General features: G+C 49.2%; 1 long non-coding RNA gene across 1 annotated transcript; it reads left to right on the plus strand.

The window, feature by feature from the left end:
• Positions 1-5119: 5119 nt before the first annotated feature.
• On the plus strand, positions 5120-24820 carry LOC146360379 (uncharacterized). The gene is made up of 5 exons (XR_014787588.1): positions 5120-5191; positions 5841-5954; positions 20668-21204; positions 21458-21563; positions 24213-24820. It is a non-coding gene; the product is annotated as an uncharacterized LOC146360379 (long non-coding RNA).
• Positions 24821-24942: the final 122 nt, after the last annotated feature.

Consider the following 24942-nt stretch of genomic DNA (forward strand, 5'->3'; position numbering starts at 1 on the left):
ACACCTCCACCCAACGGCATTGGGCATCCAACCACATCTCAACACTTCACGAGCTCCCTATAAATACAGAGCCTCTCCCCTTCTGATGCATTGCCTCTTTGCCTTCTCTGCCAGTGTGTCCGGGGTTCTTAGCGACATCCTCCGGCCATGAAGATCTTCTGCCTTCTCTCTTCCATTTTCCTCCTGCTGCTGCTGGTGGGACCAGGTGAGTATCCCATGTGCTCCTAAAGGCTACACAGCAATCTCCGCTTTGCTGTGGGGAAGGCAGTGGAGGGGCCAGTTTCCTGGACAAGGGGCTTCTCTTTCCAAGGCCACCCAGGGCCTCAAAGGGAAGCCCCATTACTCTGACGTGTGCAAGGTCGATCCTGGGAAAGAGAACCTTCCGCTTTCTCCATGGGATAGGGTTGCTGCTCCAAAGTGTTTTCTCTCCCTTGAATTGTGTTTTCCCTTTTTTCTAGATTCCGCCAAAGCCCTAAAGTGTAATTACTCTTGTGAGAGAAATTGCCCTCCATCAAAACGAGTACCTGGGTCTTGCTTTCGAGCGTATTGCTGCCGTTTGTAGAGGTGAGACCACTTATATTTCAGTAATATAAGTTATTACTTGAGTTATTAATATAATATAATTATTAATATAAGTTTCAGTAATATAAGTTATAAATTGCTCCCCGCTCCACAAGCTACTGTTGACCCAGGAAAGAAACCTCCCTTGGCACCACAGATCAGCTCCTCGTGCAGCAGGAGAGGGAGTCCCTGGGGCCGTGTTCAAAGAGGGAAGGCAAAACCCGTTCTGTGCATCTCGAGGGATTGTTTGTCGCAGTCAAGAGGAATGAAATGTGTCATTGAATTCAGGTTGAAATGAGTAAATGGGCGCAGTCCTGGGAGTTGGTCCCATGGATTTCATGGGACTTACTCCTGAGTAGACATGCAGAAGACTGTGCTGTCAATGTATTTCAGGTAAAACCTCTCAAAATGGCGGACAACATTACCAATAAAAGATGACACCAAAACAACCGAAAGCACTGGGGATGAAAACAGAGGGGCAGGTTAACTCAATATAAAACTCCAGGTCTAAGACTCCCAGGGAAATTGAAGGTTTCCACCGGAAGCCAAGACAGAGATTGGGCTGGGCACCAGATGCGCCTCCCGAGGGAGAACACTCCAGAGACAGGGAGCCACAACGGAGAAGGGCTCGCGTTGCGTCAACCCCCCACTTCAGCTTAGGAAGTTTGAGGAGCCACCCAAACATCACACCTGGGATCTCGGAAGCTGTCCACTGCCAAATAGCGTCACAGCAGCCATCCCCATTGCTTCAGAAATTGATTTCAAACTTCCTCCCAGGGAACCCTGGGGCCCAGAGGCAGTCGATCAGGGCCTCCCCAGTGAGACGAAGAACCCTCACAAACCGCCCCAACAGATAGCCTGCCCTCCCGCTCCGGACCTTTCCCTGCAGTGCTGAATTGCAGGGGAGCATTTAGTATGCCCAAGGGTGCAACCTCCGCTCACAGCAGGCAACGACGAGGCCCCACAGTGCCCTGCCTGAACGGACTGAGCACCCGCGACTGTGCCCAGAATCCTTTCTGTTGCTCAGTTCCATATTGGTCCAACCGCCGCAAAAATGGCCTGCTGAAGCAATGGTGATACAGTGTCAGCCAGACCCACGCCCAAGCCTGCTGTCTTATATCCAAACCAACAGTCAGTATGACAGAACAAAGATAGCTGCGCCCTGTCTAAGCCCTGGACACCAAAATCCTCTCCCTGAATTTTACCCAACACATCCTCACCACAACGCTATCAAGTACTTGGCCAGAGCACTCAGTGCGTGTCCTGTGAATCGAGGGTACTGCTGTATGTGCACACAGAACGATCCAGATACAACCACGCCTCTCCCGAACAATGGCAGATTCGGGGGGTTTGTACTCTTCTTCCTCGTTGGGGCTCATGGGGTCAAAGCGGGGATCAGTATGTTCTTTGTTGACAATACATCATGTTCCCAATGTCCAGGACTGACGTTTGTTGAAGACAGGCTGGCACCTCCTTCCGACTCCCCAACATCCCTATGATCATAAAGTGCCGTCCTTGTCATCAGAACATCTGCAGATGCCCCTCTTTCATTGGCCCGTGTCCTTCTTCTGTAACTGATACTTTGGCAATCTTCAGCGCACCCCAGAGCACCCTCATCTGGCCCTCCTGCAATAAAACCATTCATCCTCCAGTCACACCTCCCCTTCCTGCTCTGGGCTGTTCACGTGACATGGACTGGTTTAGAATGTCGACCTTTTCACATTTCACGGTGTTCTAATTCGCACTCAGATCACAGATTACGTCTCAGGATGGTTAAAATTCGGGCTTGTATTGAGGGTCAGACTCTGCCTTGTATTTCGTTTCACACCACATCTGTTACATTGCAGAAGAAAATAAGAGTACATCAGGCGCCAGGAGTCTAGAAGATGAGCAGAGGGTGGGGTGAGGGGAGTTATAGAAGGAAGCAATCTTTCTTCATTGACAAAAATCAAGTAAGGGTAGATTTAAGGAATGAGAGGCATGAACAGTAAATATTTAAGGGGAGATGAGGAGACATTAAAAAGACAACTTGAAGAAAAATAGGAAAAATAAAATCACACTGCCTGAGTGAGCCCCGCTCAGTCCCTCACACCTGTGTAGGCCAGGCATCTCTAGGCCAGTCAATGATGGGAGGTGTAGTCCAACTCATTTGGAGGGCACCAGCTTGGCTGCTTGGAGGTTTCCTTTATGCGTCTTCATTAAAATAAATGATCTTTAATCTGTTTCCCCTAATCTGAGGAATGGCCTTGGCAAATATTGGCATGTATGTCCTTGACGTGTCTATGAAATAAAATCATTCCACATTCTTTAACAATCAGATATTTTGACTTAGGCTTAGCTACGTTCGGTTGGTACTAAGATTGTTCTGGTCTGGGTGTTTGCCACAGCTCCACGTACCAAGATTTTAATGGGAGACATTCTGCAGTTTTCCAGCTGCCAGCTAGTACTCTGGGCTGCCATCCGCAAGAAGACGGTTAATTCTTCAGAAGGGACTTCGGCATTTTGTTCTTCCCATATTGTTAATACAGCCGTGCTGATGCGACATATATGGTTTGATGTGTTCTACTGTACTCTTCCGTTTTGCGTCCCAGTTTCCCTAACCATGTACTGTGGTTTCCCTCACACACAGGAACTGAGAGAGACTGGCTGTTGGTGACAACGTAGCCCCCCAGTGCAACACCTGGGAGGGAAGAACATGGTTTTGTCTCCAGAAACTCCTCCAAGCTACGCACCTTGCCTGCCCCTGGCGACAATCCTGCAAATCACTCTTTACAGCAGACTCCTACGCATGATTACTGGGAAGTACGTCTCGCTGTGTTGGGTGGGACTGAGCCCCTAGTGAGGCTGCCTAGGGTCACAGCCCCGAATCGCTCTGCTAAAATGCCTCGGCTTTCCCGCTTAATAAAAGCAAGCAACTGAAACCGCTGAGTTGGTGCTTTGTGTGGAAGTGGAGGTGGATAAGGACATAAGGACACCCGAAGGGCCAGGCTGCAGCATATCAAGGGGCCGTCTAGTCTGGCACTCTGTTCCTCCAGTGGCAAAACAGACGCCTGTGGGAAGCCCACAAGTGCGACACACACTTCTTCATTTAGTTATGTATTTACTAACATATGTTTATCCCCCTCAATATATAAAAACCCCTAAGCAGTTCGACATAAATTCCAATATCACAATATAAAAACTTTTTATATAATTAAAAGCACTGAAATGTTAAAAACCATAAATGAATAAGTCATAAAAAAGTGAAGGCTATCAGCAGAGTTTCTCACAGGCCAGGGACGGCCTCTGTAAAGAAGCGTGTTCTTAAGAGGCATTTAAAACGAGCCACAGTATAGGGGGAAAGCAAATGTGGGGGAGCAATTGCAGTTCTGATATATGGATCAATGAACCAGCCTGCTGACAGTCATGAATTCCAGAGTTTAACGATGCGCTGTGTGAAGACGGACCTCCTTTTATCTGTGTCGACTCTTCCACCACTCATCTTCAAGGGAGGACCCCACTGGTTCTAGTACAGAGCTTCAGCGATGGGGCAGTATAGAAATGTACTACATACATCCACATGCGTCCATGAAATAGTATTACGTCTCCCTCACTTCCCTTTTTTCTAAACTAAACAGTCCCAGCTGTTGTAACCTTTCCTCACAGGGGAGATGCTCCAGCCCCAGGATTATTTTCATTGCCCTTTTCCACACTTTTTCCAACTCTACCATGTCCTGTTTTGGGTGCAGTGAGCAGAACTGTACACAGCATTCCAAGCATGGTTGCTCCAGAGATGTGTAGAGGGGTAAGATGAATGTGGATCTGGGAAGCAGAGGGCCTCCATGAGCCTGGACATCAGTCGTTCACCCATCCCTCTCCATGGGCAGCTTTTTCATCCTCCTCATCCTCATAATTTAGTTCTCCTGGAGTCCCCAAGAAGGAGACAAAGCCTTATAAATGTCCGGTCAGACTGAGATCTGTTGCGTGCACACACATGCGCATGCTAGGGGTGTATGAAACCCCGCTTACCTGGCTCCGTCGGGTTCCGCAGGTGGGGGGAGGCGCTCCGTCCCTCCCCCCGGAATCCTGGCCGGCTGACTCCGCTCCGCGGCCAAGCCGCGGAGCTGCCGGCCAGCTCCAGCCACCTGCAGCCGGACATCCGACCGCTGGGCAGCCCTGCAGGGACGCAAATGGCAGCTGTCGTAGCCGCCGTCATTTGCGTCCCTGTAGTGAGCCGTGATAGGCTATCTAAATATTTACGTAGCCTATCACGGCAGGGGGCAAACCCCAGCGTACGCAAATGGTGGTAGCCGCTGCCATTTGTGTAGGCTGCTGTTCTTTTCCCCTTGCTGTGATAGGCTACGTAAATATTTACATAGCCTATCACGGCAGAGGGGAAAAAACCCCAGCATATGCAAATAGTGGCGGCTACCGCCATTTGTGTACGCTGGGTTCCCCCCCACCCGCTGTGATAGGCTACGTAAATACTTACATAGCCTATCACGTCCTCTGCAGGGACGCAAATGGTGTCCCTGTGTTAGCCGTGATAGGCTACATAAGTATTTACGTAGCCTATCACGGCTGAAGAAGGAGGAAGTGAATGGCAGCCACAGGATGGCCACCATTTGCAAAGCAGCGCGGATGGAAGCAGGTAAGTGCTTCATTTTGCACGCCTTTCGTGGGGTGGGGGCGGCGGGCACTTCGTCCCGCGCACCTTTCGTGGGGTGGGGGGCAGGGGCTTCGTTCCACGACGGTTTTCGGGGGGCCGAATGCACTGGCATTCAGCCTCACCGAGATCCGTTGCGGAATTCTCTGACATCCCTAGCGCATGCACAAACACATGCACATCTGATACTCCAGGCTTGCCTACCATATTCCCATAGGAAAACCCCGCAAAGGGTCTTGTCACACCTTAAAGACTAAAAGACGTATAAGCCTTGCTGGAGTAGAATCCACTTCCTCAGATGCATGAGATGTTATTCTGAGCTACAGGTATATGTGCACATAGTTGGGGGTAGAACTGAGATGCAGAAAGTACAGACAGTGACAATTAAGCTATTGACAGTGGCCATTCACAAAAGGAGTTGCTGGGTGATGACGCAGACACCCTGGCATTCGTAAGCTAATGAACATATGTGTGATTTTTTTTTTTTAAGGTTGTCCCGATTCAAACCACAGGGGGTGAACTGAGCTTCTTGATGAATTGCAGTTCAGCTGTTTCATGCTGCAAACTGCTTTTGAAGTCCTCTTGTTCAAGAATGTCCAAATTTAGGTCAGTGACTCAGTGTCCACCCTAATAGGCAGCCCACTGTGAGAGCAGCACCGCCATAGACGACTCTGCAGCAGGGTTCCATGCCTCGTTTGGGGAGAAATAATGCTGTTGTATTACCTACCTCATCCACTGGGACAGAAGGGTAGGGACAATACAGTAGGGACATGCAAATCTGAGAGTTCCGCTTTCTCCCATATTTGAATGTTTTAAATCCCAAATTGTTTTCCTCCTGAATATGGTGTTGTGAATTTTGGTAAATCCTAATGATGCTTAACATGGTTTGCCACATACACTGCAGTTTCAATTTTTCTTTTATACATAAGGAGGTTTTATATAGGTGTTTTTTTGTTTTCTTTTACTCTTTCCTCCTCCCCCCAGCCTTTATGAAAGTCTCTCGCCCTGCCCCAAATTCTCATAACCCAGGAAGGAAGTCTTCCCCTGGCACCACAGATCAGCTCCTATGCAACAGGAAAGGGAGTCCTGGGGGCCATGTTCAAGGCAAGGTGTCTTATGTATTTCTCCAGGGATTGTTTATTGCAGTGAAAACAAAAGAAATTTGTCACTGACATCAGATTAAAATGGGTAAATGGATGCAGTCTGGGAGTACGTCCCATGGATCCCAGTGGGACTGACTTCTGAGCAGACATGCATAGGATTGTGCTGTCCAAGTATTTCAGGTCAAACCTCTCAGAATGGCTAAGAATATTGCAAATAACGATTATATCAAACAAGGTTATAATCAACAACCGTGATTATATTAACAATATATCATATTGTTAAAACAATATGCAACGCTGTGTCTTAAGAGTCCTAGACAAATGAAAGGTTTTCACTGGAAGCCAAGTTCCACTGAGGACTTTTTGTACACCTGGTTTGATCAGAGAACTGCTGCAAAATTTGGAGAAGTGCAATGTGATCACAGCATACCAAGGACTTTTCCAGCTGCACCGGCTGCCAGTCCACGTCCGGGCCCCATTCAAAGTGCTGGTACTAACATCAAGGCCCTAAAGGGCGTGGGGCCAGGTAAGCTGAAGGATCGCCTCCTCCCATGTGTACCTTGCTGGACCCTAAGATCGTCTTCAGGAGCCCTTGTCCGGGAGCCCCCGCCAAAGGAAGTGAGGCAGGTGGCTACCAGGGAGAGGCCCCTTTCTGCTGTGGCCCCCGGCTGTGGAATGAGCTCCCTACGTTGCACTCCTTTCGGCGCCAGGTGAAGGCCTTTTGATTTCCCCAGCATTTTAGCATTCCAGTCTTTTAGCTCTGCTGTTTTAAATCTGTATTTTAAATCTCTGCATTGCTGCTAGGAGGGCATTGCTCGGTCTTTAAAAGATCCAGGGCACTGGCCCATAACACGAATTTGCATGTGTGTGTGTGTGTGTATGTATATGTATATGTATAACTCTAAGCACACCTCATATGTGTGTGTGTGTGGTGTGCATGTGTGTGTGTATAGGTTATATACATACATACATACATACATACCTAAGAAGTGTGCACTGACTGCCTACCCCACTTCTACTCAGATCCCGATTCAGCATTTTGGAAAACATCCCGCTTCTGCTCGGGCCAATTTGTCCTTGGTCCACTTCAGCTCAGCACCAAAGTCAAGGTTTGAAAAATGAGTCTTTATGCTTCCTGCTGACTACCATGGGAAATTAGAAAAAAAAACCTGTAACTTTTTTCTCTTTTTTCTCCAGAACTGGATGGCAATTTCAGGCACAGAAATCCCCTACACACCTGCCCAATGTCAGAAAAATTGGTGCAGGGTTTATATTTTGATTTTCTTTTAAAGGCAACTGCAAATAATGTGTTTATTCCTTGGAGGAATTGGATAAAAATATCAGGATTCATTGCCCCATCAGAGCAGATCATGTCTGCCAAATTTCAGAATGATAGCCACTAGAGTTTTTGTGCAAGGGTGGCCTTGACATTTTGAGGTCTCCAAATGAGGATATACTTATCTCCCTATGTTCCTTGTGAACCATTGTTCTGAAAATTACAGATAGCCAAGAGGTGTCCCTAAGTAAGAAACCAGTAAAGTTTCTGAAGGATAGGTGCAGCTGTTCATGTGGAAAGGGAGTTCTCCAGTTTGGGGGAGGGAGTAATTTGCTCTCCCTTCCCTTCCCCCTTTCCCCAATAGTTTTTGGGTAGAGTTGTATGAAAATGCACAGGTCATTAGAGGTGTCCCCCATGCAAAAAACCTGCAAACTTTCTGAAGCATATACATGCACGCAAGTTTAGAATTACTTGAATGTATTTCCATTTCGCCAATGTTCGCAGCGAGTGGGAAGGTGCTATTGCACCCATCTCCTGCTTGTGGGTTTCCGATGGGCATCTGATTGGCTATTGTGTGAACAGAATGCTGGACTACATGGACCTTGGTCTGATGCAGCATGGCTGTACTTATGTTCTTAAATAGAGAGTGCCTCTGAGCATATGCAGAATGCTGTTCTTTCAACACTGAGCACTTACATTCTCCTCCTCCCGATTCTATTCCTCTCCATGCAACCATCCCTCCTCATCCTACCATCCTCCAGCTGCTCTTCATAAAAACGGATGTCTTGTGTTGTGCAATTCCTCTCTATTGTTATGCACAAGCTCTGATTGTATCTTCTTCCCCATAACGTCATTTGTGCCAAGACTTCACCAGGATAAAGCCAATGAGTCTGTTTTCAAAACTAGGGCTAAGTTGTGGAGAAACTCTGAGCGTCTTTCCCTCACCACTGAAGCTAGAGTTCATGCAAAAACCAAAACACAAAAACCCCACCAATGACAAAACATGCATAGGTCTGAGCTGAAAGGGTAGTCAATTCATTAGACAGAATTGGGTACGCACTGTATTAAGCCTGCAGTACCTGCTCATAACTGAGGACTTATTTCTGAATAAACATGCAGAACATCAAGGTGCAAATCTCCCTGCAAAAGTAACTTGTGCTGGAATCCTATGCACACTTTCCCGCAGGTTGTTGTTGTTCAGTCATTAAGTCGTGTCCGACTCTTTGTGACCCCATGGACCATAGCACGCCAGGTCTTCCTGTCCTGCGCTCTCTCCCGGATTGTGCTCAAGTTCATATTCATTGCATCGGTGATGCTATCTAGCCATCTCATCTTCTACCGTCCCCTTCTCCTTTTGCCTTCAGTCTTTCCCAGCATCAGGGTCTTTTCCAGGGAGTTTTCTCTTCACATTAGGTGGCCAAAATATTTGAGCTTCAGCTTCAGTATCTGTCCTTCCAATGAGCAGTCGGGGTTGATTTCCTTTAGGTTTGACTGATTTGACCTCCTTGCAGTCCAAGGGACTCGTAAGAGTCTTCTCCAGCACCACAGTTCGAAGGCATCGATTTGTCGGCGCTCAGCCTTCGTTATAGTCCAGCTCTCACAGCCATACGTTGCTACTGGGAAAAGACGAATCTTTGTCGGAGAGGTAATGTCTCTGCTTCTTACTATGCTGTCTAGGTTTGCCATAGCTTTCCTCCCAAGGAGCAAGCGTCTTTTAATTTCATGGCTACAGTCTCCATCTGCGGTGATCTTGGAGCCCAAGAAAATAAAATCTGTCACTGCTTCCATTTCTTCCCGTTCCATATGCCAGGAAGTGATGGGGGCAGATGCCATGATCTTAGTTTTTTTAGGAGCTTCTGAGTAGGCATACATAGGATTGTATAAGTGAGCAGCATTTTTCTCCCCTCCGCTTAAGAAACAGACCCCCAACTCTTATTTTTATTAAAGCTTTCTGTTCAGGGGAACATCGGAAGCTGCCTTATACTGAGTCAGGTCCTGGGTGTCAGGGTTCCTCTGAGCACAGAGAGTGGCAGAATAATTCAGATTCTGAGGAAGAGCCACAAGACATGGGGGAGGAAGTTTCCCAGGCTTCAAAGGCACAGCTGGACAGAGAGGGCCCCTCTTCACACACCCCTGTGAGAGACAGCGAAAAGGGGGAGGCGGGGGTTGGAGAACTTGGAGAATCCTTAGACGCCAGGTGTAGACCCAGAGCCGAGAGATGGCAGGGGCGGAGCTTAGACGGTCTGCCCGATTGGCCCAGCATCAACAGCTGTGCTTAGATGTCTCACGAGAGAGGGGGAGATCTCCCCCCCCTTAAGTTTGGGTAGTGAGCCCACCTTTTCTTCAAATGGTGGGCAACTTTCGTAGCTTTCCTTTGAACTCCATGAAGGCATTTCCTTTGTAGACTGTGAGTCACAGTCTACAAAGACTGTGTGAGTCACTGTGAGACAGTTTGCATCTGTATGACGCTTTCAGAAGGGGCAAAGAGAATCCTGACACTGGGTCCTTCTAGCCCAGTATTGATGACACTGACTGGCAGCAGCGGCTCTCCAGGGTTTCAGGCAGGATTCTTTCCTAGCCTATCTGGAGATGCTGGGGATTGAACCCAGGACCTTCTGCATGCCAAGCAGGTGCTCCACCACTGAGCTACAGCCCTTCCTATTGCTGGGTAATGGCAACTGACAAACAGAACAGCCCCAGATTTGTTTCACTGCAACCATGTCAACCCACTCTTCTCAAAGGCTTGAGTGAGAAGGAGAAAAACCAGCCCTCTTGTCTGTTTATATAAAGTCAAATACAGTTCAGAACTTCTCTTGCCCACCAAAGAGAATTCTCTTTAAGAATTCCCCAAGATTTGCTCTGGGTGGAATAAAGAAGAGAAAGAAAGAAAGAAAGAAAGAAAGAAAGAAAGAAAGAACAGGATAGGGGAGGGGAGGGGAGGGGAGGGGAGGGGAGGGGAGAAGCAAAGAAGAATGGTGACTGGAAATGTGGGGGGTTGAGAGAATTCCCTAAGCCATGTGGCTTCTTTCAGAGAGCTAGTACTTCAGAAGAATTTCAGAGGCTGTGGAGGGTGTGTAAGGATTGTACATACTTAAATGAACTTCATAGAATCATAGAATAGTAGGGTTGGAAGGGGCCTACAAGGCCATCGAGTCCAACCCCCTGCTCAATGCAGGAATCCAAGTCAGAGCATCCCTGACAGATGGCTGTCCAGGCTCGTCTTGAATGCCTCTGGTGTGGGAGAGCCCGCCACCTCCCTAGGTCATGGGTTCCATTGTCGTATTGCTCTAACAGTCAGGAGGTTTTTTCTGATGTTTAGCTGGAATCTGGCTTCCTGTATCTTGACCCCATGATTCCGTGTCCTGCACTCTGGGATGATCGAGAAGAGATCCTGGCCTTCCTCTCTGGGACAACCTTTCAAGGACTTGAAGAGCGCTATCCTATCTCCCCTCAGCCTTCTCTTCTCAAGGCTAAACATGCCCACTTCTTTCAGTCTATCCTCATAGGACTTTGTTTCCAGTCCCCTGATCATCTTTTTTGCCCTCCTCTGAATCCTCTCCAGTTTGTCAGCATCCTTCTTAAAGTGTGGTGCCCAGAACTGGACACAGTACTCCAGATAAGGCCTAACCAGTGCTGAGTAGTGGGGAACTAGGACCTCCTGGGATTTGGAAGCTATGCTTATATTAATGCAGCCGAAAATGGCATTGGCCTTTTTTGCAGCCACATCACATTGTTGGCTCATATTCAGCTTGTGATTGACAACAATTCCAAGATTGCAGTATTGTTGAGCCAAGTATTCCCCATCTTGTAACTGTGCATTTGGCTTCCAGATGGATTGCTTTCTAATCTGCTCCAGAATTTTCCCAGGGATTGATGTCAGACTGACTGGTCTGTAGTTCCCAGTTCCTCCTTTTTGCCCTTTTTGAAGATAGGGACAACATTAGCCCTCCTCCAGTCATCTGGCACTTCACCCGTCCTCCATGATTTCCCAAAGAGAATAGACAGCGGTTCTGAGAGTTCTTCTGCCATTTCCTTTATTACGCTAGGATGCATTTCATCTGGCCCTCAAGATTTGAACTCATTCAAAGTAATTAGGTGTTTATGAGGTGAGGTGGCTGAGGGCTTTTTGTATCCTTTTAAAAATTGAAGAACCTATTTAAAAGCCTCAGCAGTTCCTCAATCATGATGCCACATAGGTCTGACCCTCCTTCTGGAATAATCTGAGTCCTACAGCTATTTAGGAGGAGTTAAAGTGGAGGGGGAGAAAGAAATTTGTGAAGGCTGATTGGATCCTTTGCTGTACTGTCTGAAGCTACTAAACGTCTGCAGAAACCAAGGGTTCCAGCTTGGGGCAGTAAAATCAGATGCTGTGTGAAATACCAGTATTTCACATGGAGCTCTTTCTTCCCTTCCTTCTCCCTCTTCAAAATTTCATTGCAAGCAAGCTCCAAACAGTGGGCATGTAAAAGCAGAAAAGGAGGGGGAAAGAGATGTTTATTGCATCTCAAAAACAAAACTCTCTCTCTCTCTCTCTCTCTCTCTCACACACACACACACACACACACACACACAAAACATCCTACACCAGAGATTAGGGATGGGGACCTCCTAATGGTCACCTTAAACACTTTCTGATTAGGAACTCTAATCCCCTGTGTGGCTTGACAGTTTTTACTTTTTGTTTTAGTCTTTGAGAAAAGGAAACTTTGTGCATGGCTAGCACAAAAGCCACTGGACCAGTCCAAAATGTGGTAGTTCAGTCAGCTCCATAGGGGCTGCCAGGTTCCCAAATTCCATGAACTGATGTGTAGCACACACACAAATTATAGCTCTTTGCTTTGACACATTTTCTTAGAAAAAAGCAAAATTAACCTGTGGCTAGCACAAAAGCCACTAGGCCTAACTGTCTGACGTCTGGCAAATTCAGTCAGTTTTATAGAGGCTACTAGGTCTCTAAATTCCATTTATTTATCATACAAACTAAAAAAGTTATGGCCATTTCTGTTTTCCAATGCAAGTCAATGGGAAAGGGGGGGGGAGGAAATTAGGATAGCTCAAAAGATCCGGGGCACAGTTCAAAAAAGACCAGGATTCTGTGCCCAGGTGGGCAACATATAATGACACCCTGCTACTAGGTATTATTCTGGTTGGACTTTTAGTGTCGATTTAAGCTTTTATATTTTGTTTTATGCTGTATTTTGTGGTTTTAAGTTTTTTGGACCACCTTGAGATCTGTGGCTATTGGGTGATATAGAAATACATACATACATACCTTTAGAAAGATAACTGAGTTTCAGTTGGTGTATTGGTTCAAAAATGTGAAATATGATGCAAATAGAACTAATTTCTCTCCCATCCCTTCTCCTTTCTTCTGAAACCCCTCACCCCATCCCAATACACATGGCCAAAGGCTCTAGGCCTGGGGTGCTGACCCTCAGGCCCGGGAGCCAAAACTGGCCCTCTGGAGTTGTCCAGGCGTAAGGCCCCGGGCCTGAACCAAGCTATTAGTAGTTTTAGAGTGGCTTAGATCCATAATGCTCTCTGACTTGGGTTCAGAAGGCTGCTGTTTTCCTTAACAGGCCTCTTGACTTACCAGGATGAGTCAAAAGGTGATAGTAGTGGTCCCAAGCACATTCCATACTAATGAGTGGAAGGTCTTATGAAGATGTGCCTGGGAAGCAAGGTTTGTTTGTCTTAAAGCTGCAGGTGGCTGTGTTGGGAACCAAGCACTGCTAGTCTATGCTGGGAATGAACGCTAGTGGGTGCTTGCTAGTGTCGTGCTGTCTCACTGCTAACATGTATGGTATATGACCCATTTTACCCCATGGCTCTGGGTTCAGAGAAGCTGTCTGATCCAATCATTGGGTATGCCTGTGTGCTGATTGTACTCGATAAAGTTATCTCCTTGTAAGTAAACCTGGATCTGATTCATCACTACCTTAGCACCTCTAAATTGAGAGTCTGAAGCCTACTGTAGGGGCAATACAATTGGTGCAGCGAGCAGGCGGGTGCCAAGAATACTGCTATGTTCAGATTCAAAGGGAAGGAGGACGCGGGTGTCAGCGTGTTAAACCGACTCCCGGGCTGGCCACATTTGGAGCTGTGGGGTTCCGCTGCAAAGCAATGAGCAATTCTGTGTGGCCCAGTTGCAGGGCCAGAGGTACAGGAGGACTGCACACCACTGGGTCTGGAAACTGTGTTGGAATCTCTGCAGCTGGAAGAGTGGTCAGCTAAAGAGAAGCAGCGTGCAGGACCTCTAGCATGGCTGTTGCTGACAGCTTTAAGGACTGTCGGGCAGAAGGACTTAGAACGGAAAGAGAAAGCAGAAAGGCTCAAGGTGAGCTAGGTAGAGAGCAAGATCTGAGGCTGTTAACTAGAGAAACGTTGCAGGACAGCCTGACCTCCAACGAGACGTGGGAGCGTCAGGCCCAGGAGTTAGCAGTTAGGCTGACATACCACGCTCAGAAGAAGTGTGATGTGCCTGCAAAAAAGGCAAATGCTATTTTGGGGTGCATTAATAGAAGCATAACCAGTGCATCCGGCCCCCCCGAAATCTGTGGCAGAATGAAGCCCCCCGCCCCCTCACCCGGTGAAAGGTGAGCGAAATGGGACACTTACGTGGTGCCATTTGCGCTGCTTCGCAAATGGTGGCCGCGTCTACGGCCGCCATTCGCGTCCCTATTTTTGCCATGATAGGCTACGTAAATACTGACGTAGCCTATCACGGCCAAAAAACAGGAACGCAAATGGCGGCCGCCGTAGCCGCTGCCATTTGCGTTCGCAGGCTCCACACGGCGCCTGCGAATGCACCCGGCCAGTGGCTCTGCGGAGTTGCCACGGAGTTCGCTTCCTCCGGTACTGGAATTTGAAAGATCCCAAGTTCTTCCCCTCCCAAGACATTTGTGAGGTTTGGTGAATTCTTACAACAAGTGAACTAAAACAAAATTCTCACCTGGCTGCGCTGGCCAAGTTCCGTAGGGACAGCAAGAGGAAGACCTTGACGTGCCTGTGTGGCAGCCGCGAGGGATGAGCGGCCTGTCAGAGCAAGGAGGCGGCGACCGTGATGCGGCACCAGCATGGTTGAATATGCAGGGATTCAGACAGACCATGACGAGCTGAGCGCTCAAACCCTGGCCCGGCAGGACGGGCCCGCCAGTTTCAGTTTCTCCCCCCTGTGACTGTTTCAAAGAAATGATGCTTTGAATATGGAGAACGTGGCGGATTTGGGTACATTCTGATCAAAACTGAACACAGACGAAATTCTCGCCCATCGCGGCGTCCTCCGTAGAGCAGCTGCGTGAGCACAGCGGCACTGCAGGGCCGCTGCTTCACGACTGAATCTCTGCGTATGAGTTGTATGCAGTTTTATTTCATAGGAAAATAGATTTCAAGGGCCTTTGGGCAGATACAGTCAGGACTGCAGAGAGAATTGCTTTCCCTGCCAGGGAGCTGCCCTGGGGTGGCAACCCTCGGCTTGGCTTGCGGTGCAGCACCAAGGACCTGGAGCTCAGTCCTCCTTCCCCATTTTTTGCTGCTGTGCCCAAAAGGATCAGGGCTTAAGCTGAAGACTTCACAATCGCTGGAGATCGCAAGGTGGGGAAAGGGAAGCTGCTTTCCAGTCCTTGCAGTGTGACCACAGGTTGTCCACCTTGCCTCTTCTGTTGGTTTTGCACTTCAGGCTCTGATGAAAGGCTGATGAGGAAATCCCAGGGGCCCATCTGTGTGGAGTGCTGCAATATGGCAAACAACCTGTGCAACCGTCCTGTCAATTGCTGTGTTTCAGCCGTCCCTCCCAAAGGGCTCAGGGCATCGATGCCACACAACCCAGTATATGGACCAAGCACTAAATTGGCCAGCTTAACACCTTTCCCACAACTACTGTCTTATATTCCTGATAATTTTATGGAAATCCAAAAGATGATGATTTAAGATAATGTAGTTTGATGTCCCCAAATACGTGATGGGCTGTGGTTTAGAAGATGGAGCAGACACACTCTCTGTTGCTGCAGAGCATTAGAACCGATGGGAGGACAATTCAAGGCAGCGGGGGTTGAAATAGATGGCGTCCAGCATCCCTTCCACCCCCAATATTCTATGATACCAAGACCCGACCAAAGAATAGCTTTAGTTTAATACTGGATTGCAACAGTACCGCCCCCCCCCCGCTGCCCCTAACGGAGGTTCTGTACATTGGAGTGCTGCGTGACAGGGAGCAACAGGAAATGCTGTACCACTTGAACTTCTGCCTGTCACGCAGCTGATATAACAGTTATAGAGACCCCCTTGAGAGAAGAGGAGGAAATCCCAGTGCAGTTCTATGGAAGGAAACAATTTTAGGGGTGGAGGTCGTGTCGGAGAGGCAAGTGAAAGTGCTTTTGTGTTTGGAAAGGGGGATATAAATGTCCAGCCCCCAATTCAGGTGCAGAACTACCAGCCTCGGACCTGGGATGAATGTTCCAGGAAGACAGCGCAACGTGGTTTTCGCAATGGGGGCCAGGCAGAATCCATTTTGGCAGAATTTGGCAGATGGATTTGGCAGAATCCAGGACTCTCAGTAGCGGGTGGGGGCCGTTCACCTCTTTGAATGCCCGAAGAAGAGCTGCAGTTCTGAGCTGGTGCACAAAGGCCTCCCTTCGCGTCATCTGCAGCTGCAAGGCAGAACTGACATGAAGCTGCCTTCATACTGACTCAGACCAGTGAGGCATCCTGGCCAGCAAGGTTCTTCCCCAGGCGGGCTCCCCAGCCTCCCTTTCGGAGAAAATACTGGGGACTGAACCGGGAACGTTCTGCTTGCCAACAGGCACCTTAAGAACACGAGAAGGGCCCTGCCGGATCAGACCCAGGGTCCATCCAGTGCAGCATTCTGTTCACACACTGGCCAACCAGCTGTCGACCAGGAACCAACAAGCAGGGCATGAGCGCAACAGCACCCTCCCACCCATGTTCCCCAGCAACTGGTGTACATCGGCTCACTGCCTCTGAGACTGGAGGTGGCACAGAGCCATCAGGACTAGTAGCCATTGATAGCCTTTTCCTCCAGGAGTTTGTCCAACCCCCTTTTAAAGCCATCCCAATTGGTGGCCGTCACTATCATAGAATCATAGAATAGTAGGGTTGGAAGGGGCCTACAAGGCCATCAAGTCCAACCCCCTGCTCAATGCAGGAATCCAAGTCAGAGCATCCCTGACAGATGGCTGTCCAGCCTCGTCTTGAACGCCTCCAGTGTGGGAGAGCCCACCGCCTCCCTAGGTCATGGGTTCCATTGTCGCATTGCTCTAACAGTCAGGAAGGTTTTCCTGATGTTCAGCCGGAATCTGGCTTCCTGTCACTTGAGCCCATTCTTCCGTGTCCTGCACTCTGGGATGATCGAGAAGAGATTTTCAAGTACTTGAAGAGCGCTATCATATCTCCCCTCAGTCTTCTCTTCTCAAGGCTAAACATGCCCAGTTCTTTCAGTCTCTCCTCATAGGGCTTTGTTTCCAGTCCCCTGATCATCTTCATTGCCCTCCTCTGAACCCTCTCCAGCTTGTCTGCATTCTACTTAAAGTGTGGTGGTGCTCAGAAGTGGACACAGTACTCCAGATGAGGCCTAACCAGTGCTGAGTAGAGGAGAACTAGGACTTCATGGGATTTGGAAGCGATGCTTCTATTAATGTGGCCCAGAATGGCATTGGTGTTTTTTGCAGCCACATCACATTGTTGGCTCATATTCAGTTCCAAGATCCTTCTCGCTTGTAGTGTTGTTGAGCCACGTATCCCCCATCTTGTAACTGTGCATTCTTTTTCCTAGGTGCAGAACTTGGCATTTATCTAGGGATGTATGAAAGTCACTTACCGTTTCGCGGATCTACTTTGTGGTGGGGGGGGGGAGGCGCTCCGTCCCTCCCCCTGGAATCCTTGACGGGGGGGGAGAGATGCTCCGTCCCTCCCCCCGGAATCCTGCCCGGCTGGCTCCACTCCGCGGGGATTCTGTGGAGCCGCTGGCCGGCTCCATCCGCAGCCGGACATCTGGCCACTAGGCAGCAGTAGACAATAACCGTAGCTGCCACTGTTTGCGTCCCTGTACTTAACCGTGACAGGCTATGTAAATATTTACGTAGCCTATCACGGCAAAGTAAAAAAAAATGCGTACGCAAATGGCGGCAGCTACGGTAGCCGCCATTTGGGTTCGCTATTTTTCGCCGTTCTAGCCTACGTAAATATTTATGTAGGCTAGAACGGCTAAAAATAGTGAATAGCCGCCGCCATTTGCGTACGCTGCACCCAGCTATGGCCGGCCAGGAGACCAGCCCCCGCTGTCACCCCCGCCCCTGCCGCCGCAACTGCTGCCCCCTCCACCGCCCCCGCAGCACCTGCCATCGCCGCCTCCATACCTTCCACCGCCGCACCTTCCACCGCCCCGCTGCCGCACCTTCTGCCACCCCCATCACCGCTGCACCTTCCGCCGCCTCCGCCGCCACCCCTTCTGCTACCCCCGCTGCTGCACCTTCCACCGCCGCTGCACCTTCGGCCGAACCTTCCGCCACTCCCGCCGCTGCCCCTTCTGCCACCGCTGCCGCCGCATCTGCCCTAGGTAAGTGCCGTCCCGGGGGGTTCCGCGGGGTGGGCAGGGGGGCAGGAGGCTGTTCCGCCACAGATTCCGAGGGGCCAAATGCCAGTGCATTCGGCCTCACTGGAATCCGTGGAGGAATTCTCCGCCATCCCTACATTTATCCCTATTAAATGTTATTCTGTTATTTTCTGCCCAGCGCTCCAGGCTATCAAGATCACTTGAATTTTGTTTCGGTCTTCCAAAGAATTAGCTATCCCGCCCAATTTGGTGTCATCCGCAAATCTGATCAGCGTTCCCTGCACCTCCTCCTCCAAGTCATTAGTAAAAATGTTGAAGAGCACTGGGCCCAGGACTGAGCCCTGCGGTACCCCACTCGTTACCAATCCCCAGCTTGAGAAGGTCCCATTGAGAAGCACTCTTTGAGTCCGATTCTGTAGCCAACTGGTTGCCAGGGGTATCATAGTTCCTCTTTTGGGAGAAGACTGAGCCAAAGTAGGAATTGAGCACTTCTGCCTTTTCCTTGTCATCTGTTATCATTTTGCCATCCTTATTTAATAGCTGAACCACCATTTCTTTCCTCTGTCTTTTACTCTGCACGTAGCTGAAGAAAGCCTTTTTGTTGCTTTTAGCATCCCTCGCTAACCTCAGCTCATTCTCAGCTGTACCTTCCTGACGCCATCCCTGCAATTCTGTTTCAATTCTTCTGTTCTGTTGCAATTCTGTTTCAATTCTTCGGCGCTCAGCCTTCCCAATAGTCCAGCTCTCACAGCCATACGTTGCTACTGGGAAAACCATAGCTTCGATTAGACGAACCTTTGTCGGCAAGGTGATGTCTCTGCTTCTTACTATGCTGTCTAGGTTGGCCATAGCTTTCCTCCCAAGGAGCAAGCGTCTTTTAATTTCATGGCTACAGTCACCGTCTGCGGTGATCTTGGAGCCCAAGAAAGTAAAATCTGTCACTGCTTCCGTAAACAAAATGGAATCTTTCCTGTCCTGAGAAGGGCAGGTGAGAATTGCAGACAAAATGCAATTGCCGTCTCAGTGGGGGTGGGGACTGGGTCAGAGGCAGAGCAAGTGGGCAAAGGCCCCCACTCCAAATCCTGGACCTGGCATGGCTCCAGAGGAGGCGGAATGAGGCTTGATCAGCGGGACAGGGTGAGGGCATGTCGCCAGCAGTGATTTGACCCAGGTGTTGTGGCTCTTCGTGGTACAGCACATGTTTCCAAACACGCCCGGTGAAAATGTGGTTCTGTCTTGCTTCCCTCGGACTCCTCTGAGGAGGAAGGGGAAGGGCAGGGGAGAGGACCCGGGGAGAGGACCGGCACCGAAGGAGCCCGACCCCCTCACCTCCTGTGGATGTTCCATGCCCAGCTGCGGCCTTCCCGGAGGATTCGGAGGGCAAAAGTCCACTGACCCCAGAAGAGCGAAGGCGGCTGTATGGCAAAGAGCAAAGCCAGCAGGCCTTTGTCCGTTCAAGCCAGAGAGGCTTTCCCAAGCAAGAAGACGGATTACACACAGCTGCACGTTCAGGACACTGCCCTGAAAAGCAGGACGCAGGCAGGGGCAAGGCCGCTGGAGAACAGTGTTGCTTCCACACGCAGATCTCGGTGGCCTCACCTCGCCCCCACACCTGGACCTCAGCCTTGCTCGTGCTCTCTTGTGTGTTCGGCTTTGGCCTGGAACATGGACTTCTCTTTGCCACGTTGCCTTGGATTGGTATAGTTTCCCACTTCGGCCTCCTTTTCCCTCTTGCAGCCTTGGACACATTTACCACCCTGTTATCAGCCGGTGAATTATAACTGTCAGCTGGCAAGAACTGACAGGTGCAGCCCCCCAAAAGAAATACTGGGCCAATACAAACTCTGGTTGTAACACTTTCTGCTTCCCTATGTAGTATCGACATCTTACTTGTTTTCATGCTCACTCTAGAGTACATCCACCAGCCCCAAATCCAGACCTTTAAAATAAACCTGCCCCCATGCTCAGGGGAGGCCCTCCTCGCTGTCCCGCCACTATCACGGGCTTGCCTGGGGGGTCATGGGAGGGGGCCTTCTCGGTCGCTGCGCCAGGGCTCTGGAGTTCCCTTGCTAGGAGGTGGGAGCGGCGCCTTCCTTGGCATGCTTCCACAGGCAGGTAAAACCTGTTTTGTTCCGGCAGGCCTTTGGGAATAGATACTCTGTACCTGGGAGAATATGGTGTATTGGTACTATTGTTTATATTGTTGTTTTTAAATTCTGATATTTTATACAATTTTAATATTATTGATGATTTAACTATATTGTTGACTTCTGTATATTCCTATTTATATGTTTTAACTGTATAAGTTTTAAGGCTGTAAAGCCACCTTGAGCCCCACTATTGGGGAAAAGGTGAGGAACAATAACAACAACAACAACAATAACACACCTTCTCCAGAGTATGCATGAAAAATAGAACTTGTACCTGCTGCATATGGAGTTAAAGCAGTGTTTGTTCTGACGCTCAGTGACGAATTTCATGCATTCTGACTCTTGGATGCTTCTCTTGGTAGAGCAATTGAGGGACGAACGCAAGAGGAGCTCCTGGTACAGTGCAGGGGGTGCTGGACGAGGCCTGGGAAGACCAGCGTCCTGCCCACCCACGAAGCCCTCCACGTGGCCTGGGGCAAGTGGCTCTGCCTCAACTTAACCAGCCTTACACGGCTGGTGTGTGGATAAAGAGGAGAGGCCCATGTTCACTGCCTGCCCAGCGCTCCGTGGTGCTTGAGTGAGATACAAGTGTGATCAAGGGAGAGGGGAAGGATCAAGCTAGAGAGGGCCACTTTATATTGCGACAATCCTGGCAGTTGTCTGGCAATAGCCTGTGCCCTCAAGAGCTTGCAACACACCTCCACCCAACGGCATTGGGCATCCAACCACATCTCAACACTTCACGAGCCCCCTATAAATACAGAGCCTCTCCCCTTCCGATGCGTTGCCTCTTTGCCTTCTCTGCCAGTGTGTCCGGGGTTCTTAGCGACATCCTCCAGCCATGAAGATCTTCTGCCTTCTCTCTTCCATTTTCCTCCTGCTGCTGCTGGTGGGACCAGGTGAGTATCCCATGTGCTCCTAAAGGCTACACAGCAATCTCCGCTTTGCTGTGGGGAAGGCAGTGGAGGGGCCAGTTTCCTGGACAAGGGGCTTCTCTTTCCAAGGCCACCCAGGGCCTCAAAGGGAAGCCCCATTACTCTGACGTGTGCAAGGTCGATCCTGGGAAAGAGAACCTTCCGCTTTCTCCATGGGATAGGGTTGCCGCTCCAAAGTGTTTTCTCTCCCTTGAATTGTGTTTTCCCTTTTTTCTAGATTCCGCCAAAGCCCTAAACTGTAATTACTCTTGTGAGAGAAATTGCCCTCCGCCAAAACGAGTACCTGGGTATTGCTTTCGAGGGTATTGTTGCCGTTTGTAGAGGTGAGACCACTTATATTTCAGTAATATAAGTTATTACATAAGTTATTAATGTAATATAATTATTAATATAAGTTTCAGTAATATAAGTTATAAATTGCTCCCCGCTCCACAAGCTACTGTTGACCCAGGAAAGAAACCTCCCTTGGCACCACAGATCAGCTCCTCGTGCAGCAGGAGAGGGAGTCCCTGGGGCCGTGTTCAAAGAGGGAAGGCAAAACCCGTTCTGTGCATCTCGAGGGATTGTTTGTCGCAGTCAAGAGGAATGAAATGTGTCATTGAATTCAGGTTGAAATGAGTAAATGGGTGCAGTCCTGGGAGTTGGTCCCGTGGATTTCATGGGACTTACTCCTGAATAGACATGCAGAGGACTGTGCTGTCAATGTATTTCAGGTAAAACCTCTCAAAATGGCGGACAACGTTACCAATACAAGATGACACCAAAACAACCAAAAGCACTGGGGATGAAAACAGAGGGGCAGGTTAACTCAATATAAAACTCCAGGTCTAAGACTCCCAGGGAAATTGAAGGTTTCCACCGGAAGCCAAGACAGAGATTGGGCTGGGCACCAGATGCGCCTCCCGAGGGAGAACACTCCAGAGACAGGGAGCCACAACGGAGAAGGGCTCGCGTTGCGTCAACCCCCCACTTCAGCTTAGGAAGTTTGAGGAGCCACCCAAACATCACACCTGGGATCTCGGAAGCTGTCCACTGCCAAATAGCATCACAGCAGCCATCCCCATTGCTTCAGAAATTGATTTCAAACTTCCTCCCAGGGAACCCTGGGGCCCAGAGGCAGTCGATCAGGGCCTCCCCAGTGAGACGAAGAACCCTCACAAACCGCCCCAACAGATAGCCTGCCCTCCCGCTCCGGACCTTTCCCTGCAGTGCTGAATTGCAGGGGAGCATTTAGTATGCCCAAGGGTGCAACCTCCGCTCACAGCAGGCAACGACGAGGCCCCACAGTGCCCTGCCTGAACGGACTGAGCACCCGCGACTGTGCCCAGAATCCTTTCTGTTGCTCAGTTCCATATTGGTCCAACCGCCGCAAAAATGGCCTGCTGAAGCAATGGTGATACAGTGTCAGCCAGACCCACGCCCAAGCCTGCTGTCTTATATCCAAACCAACAGTCAGTATGACAGAACAAAGATAGCTGCGCCCTGTCTAAGCCCTGGACACCAAAATCCTCTCCCTGAATTTTACCCAACACATCCTCACCACAACGCTATCAAGTACTTGGCCAGAGCACTCAGTGCGTGTCCTGTGAATCGAGGGTACTGCTGTATGTGCACACAGAACGATCCAGATGCAACCACGCCTCTCCCGAACAATGGCAGATTCGGGGGGTTTGTACTCTTCTTCCTCGTTGGGGCTCATGGGGTCAAAGCGGGGATCAGTATGTTCTTTGTTGACAATACATCATGTTCCCAATGTCCAGGACTGACGTTTGTTGAAGACAGGCTGGCACCTCCTTCCGACTCCCCAACATCCTATGATCATAAAGTGCCGTCCTTGTCATCAGAACATCTGCAGATGCCCCTCTTTCATTGGCCCGTGTCCTTCTTCTGTAACTGATACTTTGGCAATCTTCAGCGCACCCCAGAGCACCCTCATCTGGCCCTCCTGCAATAAAACCATTCATCCTCCAGTCACACCTCCCCTTCCTGCTCTGGGCTGTTCACGTGACATGGACTGGTTTAGAATGTCGACCTTTTCACATTTCACGGTGTTCTAATTCGCACTCAGATCACAGATTACGTCTCAGGATGGTTAAAATTCGGGCTTGTATTGAGGGTCAGACTCTGCCTTGTATTTCGTTTCACACCACATCTGTTACATTGCAGAAGAAAATAAGAGTACATCAGGCGCCAGGAGTCTAGAAGATGAGCAGAGGGTGGGGTGAGGGGAGTTATAGAAGGAAGCAATCTTTCTTCATTGACAAAAATCAAGTAAGGGTAGATTTAAGGAATGAGAGGCATGAACAGTAAATATTTAAGGGAAATATAAGTGGAGATGAGGAGACATTAAAAAGACAACTTGAAGAAAAATAGGGAAAATAAAATCACACTGCCTGAGTGAGCCCCGCTCAGTCCCTCACACCTGTGTAGGCCAGGCATCTCTAGGCCAGTGCCCTGCAGCTGGGAATGATGGGAGGTGTAGTCCAACTCATTTGGAGGGCACCAGCTTGGCTGCTTGGAGGTTTCCTTTATGCGTCTTCATTATAATAAATGATCTTTAATCTGTTTCCCCTAATCTGAGGAATGGCCTTGGCAAATATTGGCATGTATGTCCTTGACGTGTCTATGAAATAAAATCATTCCACATTCTTTAACAATCAGATATTTTGACTTCGGCTTAGCTACGTTTGGTTGGTACTAAGATTGTTCTGGTCTGGGTGTTTGCCACAGCTCCACGTACCAAGATTTTAATGGGAGACATCCTGCAGTTTTCCAGCTGCCAGCTATTACTCTGGGCTGCCATCCGCAAGAAGATGGTTAATTCTTCAGAAGGGACTTCGGCATTTTGTTCTTCCCATATTGTTAATACAGCCGTGCTGATGCGACATATATGGTTTGATGTGTTCTACTGTACTCTTCCGTTTTGCATCCCAGTTTCCCTAACCATGTACTGTGGTTTCCCTCACACACAGGAACTGAGAGAGACTGGCTGTTGGTGACAACGTAGCCCCCCAGTGCAACACCTGGGAGGGAAGAACATGGTTTTGTCTCCGGAAACTCCTCCAAGCCACACACCTTGCCTGCCCCTGGCGACAATCCTGCAAATCACTCTTTACAGCAGACTCCTACGCATGATTACTGGGAAGTACGTCTCGCTGTGTTGGGTGGGACTGAGCCCCTAGTGAGGCTGCCTAGGGTCACAGCCCCGAATCGCTCTGCTAAAATGCCTCGGCTTTCCCGCTTAATAAAAGCAAGCAACTGAAACCGCTGAGTTGGTGCTTTGTGTGGAAGTGGAGGTGGATAAGGACATAAGGACACCCGAAGGGCCAGGCTGCAGCATATCAAGGGGCCGTCTAGTCTGGCACTCTGTTCCTCCAGTGGCAAAACAGACGCCTGTGGGAAGCCCACAAGTGCGACACACACTTCTTCATTTAGTTATGTATTTACTAACATATGTTTATCCCCCTCAATATATAAAAACCCCTAAGCAGTTCGACATAAATTCCAATATCACAATATAAAAACTTTTTATATAATTAAAAGCACTGAAATGTTAAAAACCATAAATGATTAAATCTTTAAAAAGTGAAGGCTATCAGCAGAGTTTCTCACAGGCCAGGGACGGCCTCTGTAAAGAAGCATGTTCTTAAGAGGCATTTAAAACGAGCCACAGTATAGGGGGAAAGCAAATGTGGGGGAGCA

This window comes from Heloderma suspectum, chromosome 1 (assembly GCF_057233095.1).
Source record: "Heloderma suspectum isolate Gila_16-S chromosome 1, 16-S_ref, whole genome shotgun sequence".
Classification (NCBI taxonomy): Eukaryota; Metazoa; Chordata; class Lepidosauria; order Squamata; family Helodermatidae; genus Heloderma; species Heloderma suspectum.